Below are 10,307 nucleotides of genomic sequence, written 5' to 3'. Positions count from 1 at the left end.
TCGTAACACATGCACTAAGAGTCATGTGGTGCTGATGGAGATTGAGGGGCAGATAAGTGCCTTGGGTGGGAAGGTCATGGTACACATTTTACATTGAGTGCCAGCATTTGCCAAAGAGGTGCTTGAGGCAATAGCTCACATTAGGGGCTCGCTTGTACTGCACCAAGGATATGATTGCCTACACTAACTAATGGCCAAATGTTATTAATGGCATTCTAGGTAACATCTTGCACCAGGGATCAGTGTGTGCCAATGGAGTTCAAGGCAAGTGCCCTGTACCAAAGGCGAGCCTATCTTTTTAACCAATACCAAGGGCATTTGGTTGTCATTTTCTTGGACGCCTAATGGAGGGATGTGATCACCTAACCAAATCAGTTGCAACTAAGAACACCATTCATCCCCAACCCTAGAGTGGTGCAGGGATAAAAAATGAAGTGAAAGGGTTTTGGTAGGTGTGGAGGGGGAGGGATGAAATGGAATGACAAAGGGCTAAATCTTAATGGATCGTGGTAGCAAGGCCACTTTACCATTTACAATACCTCATCGCATATTTAAGTCATCTATAAAGGATTCTAGCTGTAGCTCGATGGGAATTAAGCTCTAAAATGGCCAATGAGGCTTGTCCGTCGAGAGGGTTGCACCTACGACACATGCCTTACGGGCCTATGGGCCCTTACTATGGGTCGACAATTAGGTGATGGGTGCATGCGTTACTTCTAGCCTAGATTCTAACTTAGAGGTGTTTAGTCATAATCTAGCCCATGGTACCTTTGCGCCACTGGCTTTTCATCCAAATGCAATGACCAATTGTGCGAATCAATGGTTCCTTGTGCTAAGTTAAATTACTATTGAGACATTGCCATTGGTAAGGTAAAACTAACCTATTTTATGATAGTCTAAACCTAGCTCATGTTCTCTATTGGTGGGTGAACAATAAAAAACTTGGTGAATTCTATTTCACAATGATAGCAAGAGCCAACATCGAATGATCAAAAAGCAACGTCGCTATAAACGCTTGGTTGCCACAAACTAGTTATCCTTATGGTAACTTTTCTACCACCTCTAGCTTCAAATTTCAAAGGTCTAAAAGATTGACAGGCCATGCTTTCACAGTTCGTATTTGTATTAGAAATTAGAATCAAACGAGTTTTTACCCTTTTGTTCCACATGAGATTTCTGTTCTTATTGAGCTAATCTTAAGACACTTGTGTTATCTTTTAATAGATATGTTGCCTTGGCAAAATTCTCTACCTGACAATGTCTTTCACCTAAATTGATCGATCGAGGTTGACCTTGTGTCCAAAAAAAGAGGTCATGGCCCCATCTTTGATTCATGAAATAAGTAAAATAGTGTCAAAAGTAGTGATATTTCAATTTCGCCCGATGGCTCCCACTTATCCTACACCTCTCAAGTTATTTCACAAAGTCAAACTAGAGTCAAGCTCAACAAGGTCTTCTTTCCCTCCTGATTTTGCCAAGTTCATTCCCTTGGCTGTGGTTTCACTGGATAGTAGACAAGGATAGTGAGAATCTTGTTAATCCATTCATGTGCATCACTAATTTGATGATGAGGCATTTGGTTACCTTAAGAGAGTCATAGTTACTCCCATCATTTACTCGCATTTGGTTGAATTTTTTTATTTTGACATTCAAAGCATTGGGTAGAAATCACATTACATGAACATACGTAAAAAGCATCACAATGCCTTGTTTTAATTAAATAGTTAGATTCCCCTTGTCCATATGAATTTTAAGTTAATTGTTTTTTGTCCAGGGAAGGCCCCCGAGAGGGCTATTCCTAATCTATCTTTTTATCGGCATGTGATGATTCACTCTTGCCATGAGAGTGGCTCAAGCAATGCATTAACAACTGATGAGTTTGGGACTAGGACCCCCATGCCCAACCCTCAGAGCCAATCTTTGTCCCAATGTTACAAATCCATTTTACCAACTTCCCTTGCCTATATTATTCCATCGACCAGAGGCTATTCAGCTTGGAGACCTGATGTGGTTATAAGTATGACTGGGCATGGATGACACTCGATCCTTTGAATTTTCAAGGCCCACCAGAGATGCACTAGATACCACGTGACTTGCAGTGCTTTTCCAGTCACTTTGCCAGGGCTCACACCTCAAGTTTTGCAATGATTACCGTTCTTTCCTACTCATTGGGGGGCCTTACCCTTGCCTTGATGGTTGGGTATAGGTTGTGCACTTAAGCGCCATCCATTTTTGGTCTAGTTGATTTGGTAGGGGAGCTATTACACACTCTTTAGTAGATTTTGACATTCATGACTATCATCCTATTATCTTAATCAACCAACAGCCTTTATAGGTTCTAGGTTAGCATACAGTTAGGCATTGTAACTTAGCTTTGGGTTCATCTTACATTACTAGTTCTGTTTACCAAAAATGGCCTAATTAGAGCTCTTGATTCCATGGTGTGGCTTAACAAAGCAGCCGCATTGTCTTAACTATTTAAAGTTTGAGAATAGGTCAAAGGCATTACACCCTCAATGCCTCTAATCATTAACTTTACCTAATAGAACTTGTTAAGGATTCCAACTATTCTGAGGGAAACTTTAAAGGGAATTAGCTATTAAATGATTCGATTAGTCTTTTGCCCCTATACCTAAGTTAGATGAACTATTTGCATGTCAGTATCACTACAGGTGTCCACCAGAGTTTCCTCTGGCTTTGCCCCATTCAAGCATTGTTCACCATCTTTCAGGTCTCGACAAGCATGCTCACACTTGAACCCTTTTCAAAAGATCAAGGTCAGTCGTGGTGCACCCGCAAGCAATTTTGTTAGTCAACTTCTTTGCACCTTACAAGTTTTCTAGCCCGTTGACTCACACACATGTTAGACTCTTTAGTCCGTGTTTCAACATAGGTTAAATGGGGAACTCGTAGGCTGACGCTGGGAGCACACGGGTGCTGAGGCACATTGAGATGGTACATGCTGCATTCCATGATCATGATGATGATGTTTTTATTGGCATATTAAAAGGTCAAGCTTAGGCTACTACTATAACTTACATCAGTCCATACCCTAAGTCGATTGGCGAATTGGCTCTCGCTATTCCACATTTGATCGGATGCATCATCGACCCTTATTAGTTTCTTTCATGACAATTTTAAGGATTTTTTGACTCTTTTTTCAAAGCCTTTTTCATCTTTCCCTCACGATACTTGTTCATTATTGGTCTCTCGCTCGTGTTAAACCTTAGACAGAATTTATCGCCCAATTAGGGCTGTATTTCTAAACAACTTGACTCGTTGACAATGCCTCATGGTGCAATAGGATCTAGGCACAATGGGGCACTCATCTTCTCTAGTGCACCTATCTAGGGGACTTGGGCATGGATTGTTACCAAATATGCTTTTTCATACTATAATTCTCAAGCTAGGCTTGTCTTGATTTGCCCGCTGTTACTAGGGTAAGCCTAGTAAGTTTCTTTTCTTTTGCTTATTGATATGCTTAAACTTTGTAGATGATCCCACCTAACATGGGGTCATGATATGAGCATCGACCAAGCAATGCAGGGGGTTCGATGGGGTCCAGCTGGATAATAACCACGCGTCATCAGAGATGAGGCACGACAAGAGTTTTACCACTAATGGTCATGGTATCATCGTTACTGGGACTCATTTTTCAACCAACCACAACAGACAAGATCACGAGAGGCCATCTTTTGTCCCCCCTCACCCGGAGCCCAATGGGCAAGGGGTTGGAAAAGTGATAATGCATGACACTCAGGTAGGTGTGCCCTCGGCCTTATGGCTTGAAGCATAAGTTTAAGGAGTCGATGGTTCACGAGATTCTACAACTCACACCAAGTGTCACATTTTGCTACATTCTTCATCAATATGAAAACCAAGATATCCATTTCTGAGAGTTTTTTTGGTTTTTCATGACAAAAAGAGTCATAACGCTACCTGTGCATGCACCACAAATGGGATGACAATGCACACGCACTCTTTTCCATTTCAGTTCCTTGGTGTGATTCATGCCAGGAGTTCATTATTCAATTGGATTGGCGATAGAGATCATTTCACCTGCTTAAGGCTAAAAAAGGCTCAAGGCACGGAGGCACCCTTGCCCCCTCAGTGTTTCATTAAAGCATTCACAAGTTGTTCATTGAGCATGTTTCAACCATGATCCTTTCGTAGGTTTACATACAAAACCTTGTTACGACTTTCCCTTCCTCTAAATGATAAGGTTTAGTGCACTTTCTGTGACATCATGGGCAGTGAACCATCTACATCATCATGATTCGAACATTTCACTGGATCACTAATTGGTAAGAGTAACGGATATGGATGTAGTCAATGCAAGCTGATGACTCGTGCTTACTAGGAATTCCTTGTTGAAGACCAATAATTACAGTGATATATCCCCATCACGATGAAATTTTAAAGACTACTCAGGCTTGTCGGCCAAGGCTATAGACTCTTTGAATATATCAATGTAGCACATGTGCAGCCTAGAACATCTAAGGGCATCACAAACTTGTTATTGCCTCAAACTTCCCTGGCCTAAGTGGTCATAGTCCTTCAAGGAGCTAGCCACAAAGGATTACCTCTACGTAGCTAGTTAGCAAGTTGAGGTCTTTTTTGTAAACAGAATTAACTAGGCAAATTGCTCTAGCATCTAAGAACAGCCATGCACCATCACCCATAGAATCAAGAAAGAGCTTTTAGTCTGTCAATCCTTACTATGTTCAAACCTGGTAAGTTTCCTCGTGTTAAGTCAAATTAAGCCACAAGCCCCACTCTTAGTGGTGCCCTTATGTTAATTCTTTTAAGTTTTAGCCTTGCAACCATAGTCCTCATTGAACCTAAAGACTTTGATTTCTTATAAGGTGTCGGTGAAGTCCTAAAAGTAACATCCATCGATCCCTGGTTGGCATCATTTATGGTTGAGACTAGGATGATATTTGATCATCATCAAGTCCTCAACTTTCATTCTTGATTAATGAAAACATCCTTGGCAAATGTTTTCATAGTTGTTTATCTTTCATAAATCCAAGAATTTCACCTCTGACTATGAAATAAGAATGCCCCCGACTATCCATGTTAATCATTACTCTGATCCCTAAGGCTAACACAATAGAACTGAAATCCTATTATGTTATCCCATGCTAATGTATACAAGCATAGGTCTGCTTTAAGTGGTCTAATTTCTTCAAAGTAATAGCACCGAAGGAATGACCCAGCTAGTTAAGGCCATGAGCACATCACCAACTGCAAGGACGAGTAGACTAGTGTTGAAATCCAATTAATTATAAATAGCATAAACCAAAAGTAATAATGCAAGAAAATAAGCAATACTAATTAAAAAAAAAATTAAAACAAAAACTTATAAGAATCAAATAAGCAATACCAAATATAAACCCTAATAAACTAACATGCAAACTATGTAAACCAAAACCTGAATTAACTATCAATCCTACAAATAACTTTATTTTAATTAAATAATATGCAATTAAACCAAATTAAACTTAAACATAAATTAAATCAAGTAAATATACAAAACCAGAATGACATAAACCGTAATTTAAAGCAATTCATGCGAACCCTAATCAATAAGTACTAAACCAAATTGAAACAAGATTAATTAAATGAAAAATTAACTAATTATTACCCTAAAAACAAAAGCAAAAGTAATTGAAATAAAAGTAACTGTACCCAAATTGTAATTATATCAATTTAGCCCTAAATCATGCAAACCCTACAAGCATTGGATAATTAAACTTAAATCTAGCCCTAACAATGTAAACTGAATGCTTAAAGATGGTTTAAACATGTAATTGAATGAGCTTAAACAAAATAGAACATGAACCACATGAATTAAACAAGATTTAAAGGTGGAATCACAAATTGTAAATATGAAAATCCAAACCGATAGCAACTAACACTTTTTAAACCAATTTGCATAAAAACTATGTAAAACAGAATAGAAAGAAAGCTTTAAACCAAAATTCAATTGAAGTAAACTTAAAATAATGTGCATAAATTGAATTGAAAAATCATAAAACTAAAAGAACAAGAAACTTAAGAATCGAAAGTTTGAATGCTAAAGAAAACTGAAAACAAGAAAGCTATGGATTGGTCTATCGCCCCAACCCTTGTACACATTTTCCTAACACTTAAATCATGTATTGATAGGCTCAAAAATTCCCAAGAGTATTTGGCTAAAGATGGGATTCCAAGAAGACTTCACATAGTTTCAATTGGACTTGGGTTTTTTAATCCCAGAATGCTTCTTCAATAAAGACTCTTAAAAAGAAAGCTTCTAGATCTTTATATACCATAACTTATCATGTAGCAACTCTTCCATACTATATATTGACTTACCAAAAATAGAATCTTGTTAAATTAAGAAAGTACATTTTCGGTCTTAATATATTTATCTTCTAAAAACATAGCTTCAATTCCATCCGTCTTCATCTTCTTCTTCTCTCCCATGCCTTGACTTGATTTCTTGAAGAAAAATTAGAAATTAACTTCATCCATAAAGCTTCCTACTTGCTCATACAAAGTGTATTTATAACCCATGTAAAATCTTACTCCAAATAGAATTAGGAATACTTTACCAGTAAGAAAAGAAATCCAACTCCAAATAGGAAAAGAAAACAAAATTGCCACCTCATCATGCCACATCATGTTCCTTAACCAATAAGAAAATCTTTAAATGCCATGTCATCCAATAATAATCCCATGCATGTGCACCTACACAAGCTAACATGGACTTGCAATCATGTGAAAATACAATTCTAGCCCTTTTCTTTGCCAAAATTCAAACTTGAGTTCTTGCATGAATTTTCATCTTTTTTCTTCAAGATTCATCATTTTCAACTCTGTAACACTTGCCAAAGCCAATCTTGAACTTCAAGATTTTCAAAAAAATTAAAAACTTATAAGAACATCTCAACTATCCATGATATGATCAAGAATCATCAAGAAACTTCAAGAATTACCAAGAATCATTCTTTTCTTCAAAAAAACCTACAAAACAAAAATCCAACCATTTAGGAGTAAAAAAAACTTTACTTTACTATGAATTAAGCAAAAATCAATTGTAAAAGCACTAGAAATAACTTTATAAAATATAGTTGTCCAACCCTTAAACTTAAACTTTTGCTTGTCCCTAAGTAAAAGACTAAGAGAAATAAAAAATACCATGCTAGAGATCTTCACAAACAACTCCCATAATAGATTATTATGAATCCTCAAAAATTACATGATAAGTATATCTAGAAAGAAAATCAAGAACATAGATCCCGCATAAAAATCATTTAAGAATAAGCTTACATTCCAATCATAATTTTTCGTGTATGTGTGTGTGAATAATCCATCTCAAATCAACACAAGATATTCAATTAAAGCTAAGCAAACATGAAATTAACAAATCCCTTCAAGGCATGAAAAAATTTCATAAATTTACTTTTCACATACCCTCTCCACTAATTTAGCCACAAATTTAACTAATGATTAATAGGTCTTTAGTAAGCTTGTAATGTCAGGCTAGGGTTAAGGTAGGATAAAGGAAAATTTAGGCTCATAAAACCCCCAACATGCATTAGTCAGGATCTCACTTTTAATGATAAGAGAGCTTCCACGAAAATTGTAACCCCCCAAACTTAAATTCTTCTTTCTTTTCTAAACAAACAACTTCACTTTAATTTGCATTTGCATTTGAATAACTTTGCATTGCTGTTTTTCTTTTTCTTTTTTTTTTCAATCAACAATTACTCTAATTTTTATGAATACTTTTGGTAGTTTTCAATTTTGGGAATTGATGGTTGAAATGTTAGAGATTAATAGCAAACAGAAAAACTCACAAGAGTTTGAATAATGGAAGAATATGATTATTGGATTAAAAAAGGATAGAAGTTTACCACAAAGACTAGACACTGAGGGATACAAAAACACCACTCTAAGAATTCTAATCAAGGACACAAAATAATATAAGTTCATCACTATAAGAAATTTATTAAGGGATATAGAACTTGAAGAATAATCTAAAAGATTGCTTAAGGATAAAAAAAACTCTATTATGCCTTTTACCAAAGAATAATAGAAATAAATAGGCTAGGAACATCCCTCCAAGCATGGGAACTTCACAGCTTGAATTGCTAGAATCGTACTTAACATCATAAGATTTGCATGTAAATACAATAATTTGTAATGTGAACGTAATTATCTACCCATTTACTCTTGTAAATTACATGATAATGAATCTAACCACAATCACATCTATATTCATGCTTTTTATTTTTAGCTAGTGTGAACACAATCTCTCTATTCCAACTTACCTTATTTCTATATTTGTTTAGTGGATTTGGACCAAGGATAGGCCAATCTTATTTTTAGATAAGTCTTTCTTAGTCTCAACCCGAGTTGTAAGATGTGTTGACACTCCAGGTCAATCTTCTTTGGTTAGAAAAGACTTGTCTTAAAGTCTGAATTAGTCTTCTCGCCATGGTAGGATGACAAATCAGCAACATTAAAGGTGGAAGATACTTTATAAGTGTTGAGAAGCTTTATCTTGTAGGCATTCTCCCTAGTGTGTTGGAGAATTCTAAATGGACCATCTGTCTTAGGTTGTAATTTGCCAAATTTCCCTTAAGAAAATCTCTATTTTTGCAAGTCAATCAACCTTAAATCATCTTCTTTGAACTCCACATGTTTTTTATGCTTGTTTGTTGCCTTTTTATATTTCTCATTTTGTTGTAAAATCCTAGCTCTAACTTGTTCATGCAATCATTTGATACCTTCAACCATTTTTTATGCATCCTACTAAATTGTTGATTAGTAGGGAGAAGAACTAAATCTAAAGGGCTTATTGGAATCTTACCATAAATCACCTCAAAAGGGCTACAACAAGTGATTTGGCTTAGTGAGTAGTTGTAGGCAAACTCTACTTGAGGTAAAACAAGATCCCATTACCTGATATTCTTTCCTACATAACTTCTTAGAAGGTTGCCCAAGCTACAGTTGGTTACTTCCATTTGACCATTTTTTTGAGGATGATGAGAAGAATTATACTTTAGATTGGTGCCAAGCTTCCTCCAAAGGGTGTGCCAAAAATGACTAAGAAATATTGAAATCTCAATCAGACACTATGGACTTAGGAATTCTATGTAGCCTCACAATTTCCCTAAAATATAAATCAAAAACATAAGAAGCATCTATAGTTTTGGTATAAGGAACAAAATAGGCCATATTGGAAAAATGATCCATAACCACCATGATGGAGTCTTTGTTCCTTTAAGTTCTAGGCAATCTAAATACAAAGTCTAAACTAACATCATTCTAAGGAGCATTATGCATGGGTAGTGAAGTATACAATCTAGTGTTTTGACCATGACTCTTGGCAATATGGCATACTTTACATGATTCAAGGTGTTTCATCACATCCATTTTCATTCTCAACCAATAAAACCTATCCTGCAATGAGCAAGTGTCTTGTCACTTTAAAGTGTCTATTTAGTGCACTATTATGAGCCTCATTGATTAAGGCCTATCTCAAGGAACATAAAAGAATGCAAAGGTTGTTAGCCTTAAAGAGATATCCATCAGGCAACAAAAACTAGTTATGTGGTCCTTGCTTGCATTCTTCCCAAATTCAACCAAAGTAAGGGTATACCTCATAGAGCCCTTTGATCATATCAAATCTAATAACTTTAATAGCCATAGTCCTTAAAAAAGAGTGCTTTTGACTCAAAATTTCTATCATCACATTTTGAGTTTTTGATTTGTGTTTGATAGTGAAGTTGTAGGCTTGAAAGTACTTCACCCAAGCTGCATGCCTTCAGTTGAGCTTGTGCTGGCTATTGATAAACTTCAAGGCCTCATGGTTTGAATATAGGATAAATGGCTTGGTAAAGAGATACTAACTCCAATGGAATAAAGCTTTATATATGGCATAGAACTCTTTGTCATAGGTTGAATACTTTTTCTTGGCTTCACTAAGCTTCTCACTAAAAATTGCTATAGGCTTTCCTCATTGACTTAAAACAACACCTATTCTAGAATTGGATGCATCACATTCCACCTTAAAACACTTGATCAAAATCTGGTAGGGATAAGATGAGAGCTTCAATGATCCTAATCTTAATTAGCTCAAAGTTGTGTTGGGCTTCTTTGGTATATATAAAAGCTTCATTCTTCAAACATTCGGTAATAAGAGCCATAATAGAGCTAAAACTCCTAATGAAGCACCTATAAAAGATGCAAAGCCATGGAAGCTTTGTATATCATGCAGAGATATTGGTGTTGGCCAATTTAAAATTGCCTAA

At 36.2% G+C, this 10,307-nt stretch overlaps 3 pseudogenes; all 3 read right to left on the bottom strand.

Moving 5' to 3' along the window:
• Positions 1-468: 468 nt before the first annotated feature.
• LOC149514053 (25S ribosomal RNA) lies at positions 469-3,518 on the bottom strand (annotated as a pseudogene).
• A 232-nt stretch (positions 3,519-3,750) lies between these two features.
• LOC149514052 (5.8S ribosomal RNA) lies at positions 3,751-3,901 on the bottom strand (annotated as a pseudogene).
• A 255-nt stretch (positions 3,902-4,156) lies between these two features.
• Positions 4,157-5,382, bottom strand: LOC149514051 (18S ribosomal RNA; annotated as a pseudogene).
• Positions 5,383-10,307: the final 4,925 nt, after the last annotated feature.

This window comes from Durio zibethinus, chromosome 17 (assembly GCF_047325235.1).
Source record: "Durio zibethinus cultivar Kanyao isolate XHJ-2024 chromosome 17, ASM4732523v1, whole genome shotgun sequence".
In the NCBI taxonomy this organism is placed as follows: Eukaryota; Viridiplantae; Streptophyta; class Magnoliopsida; order Malvales; family Malvaceae; genus Durio; species Durio zibethinus.
Note: the sequence above shows the minus strand (reverse complement) of the source record. Positions and strands in the feature narration are given on the sequence as shown.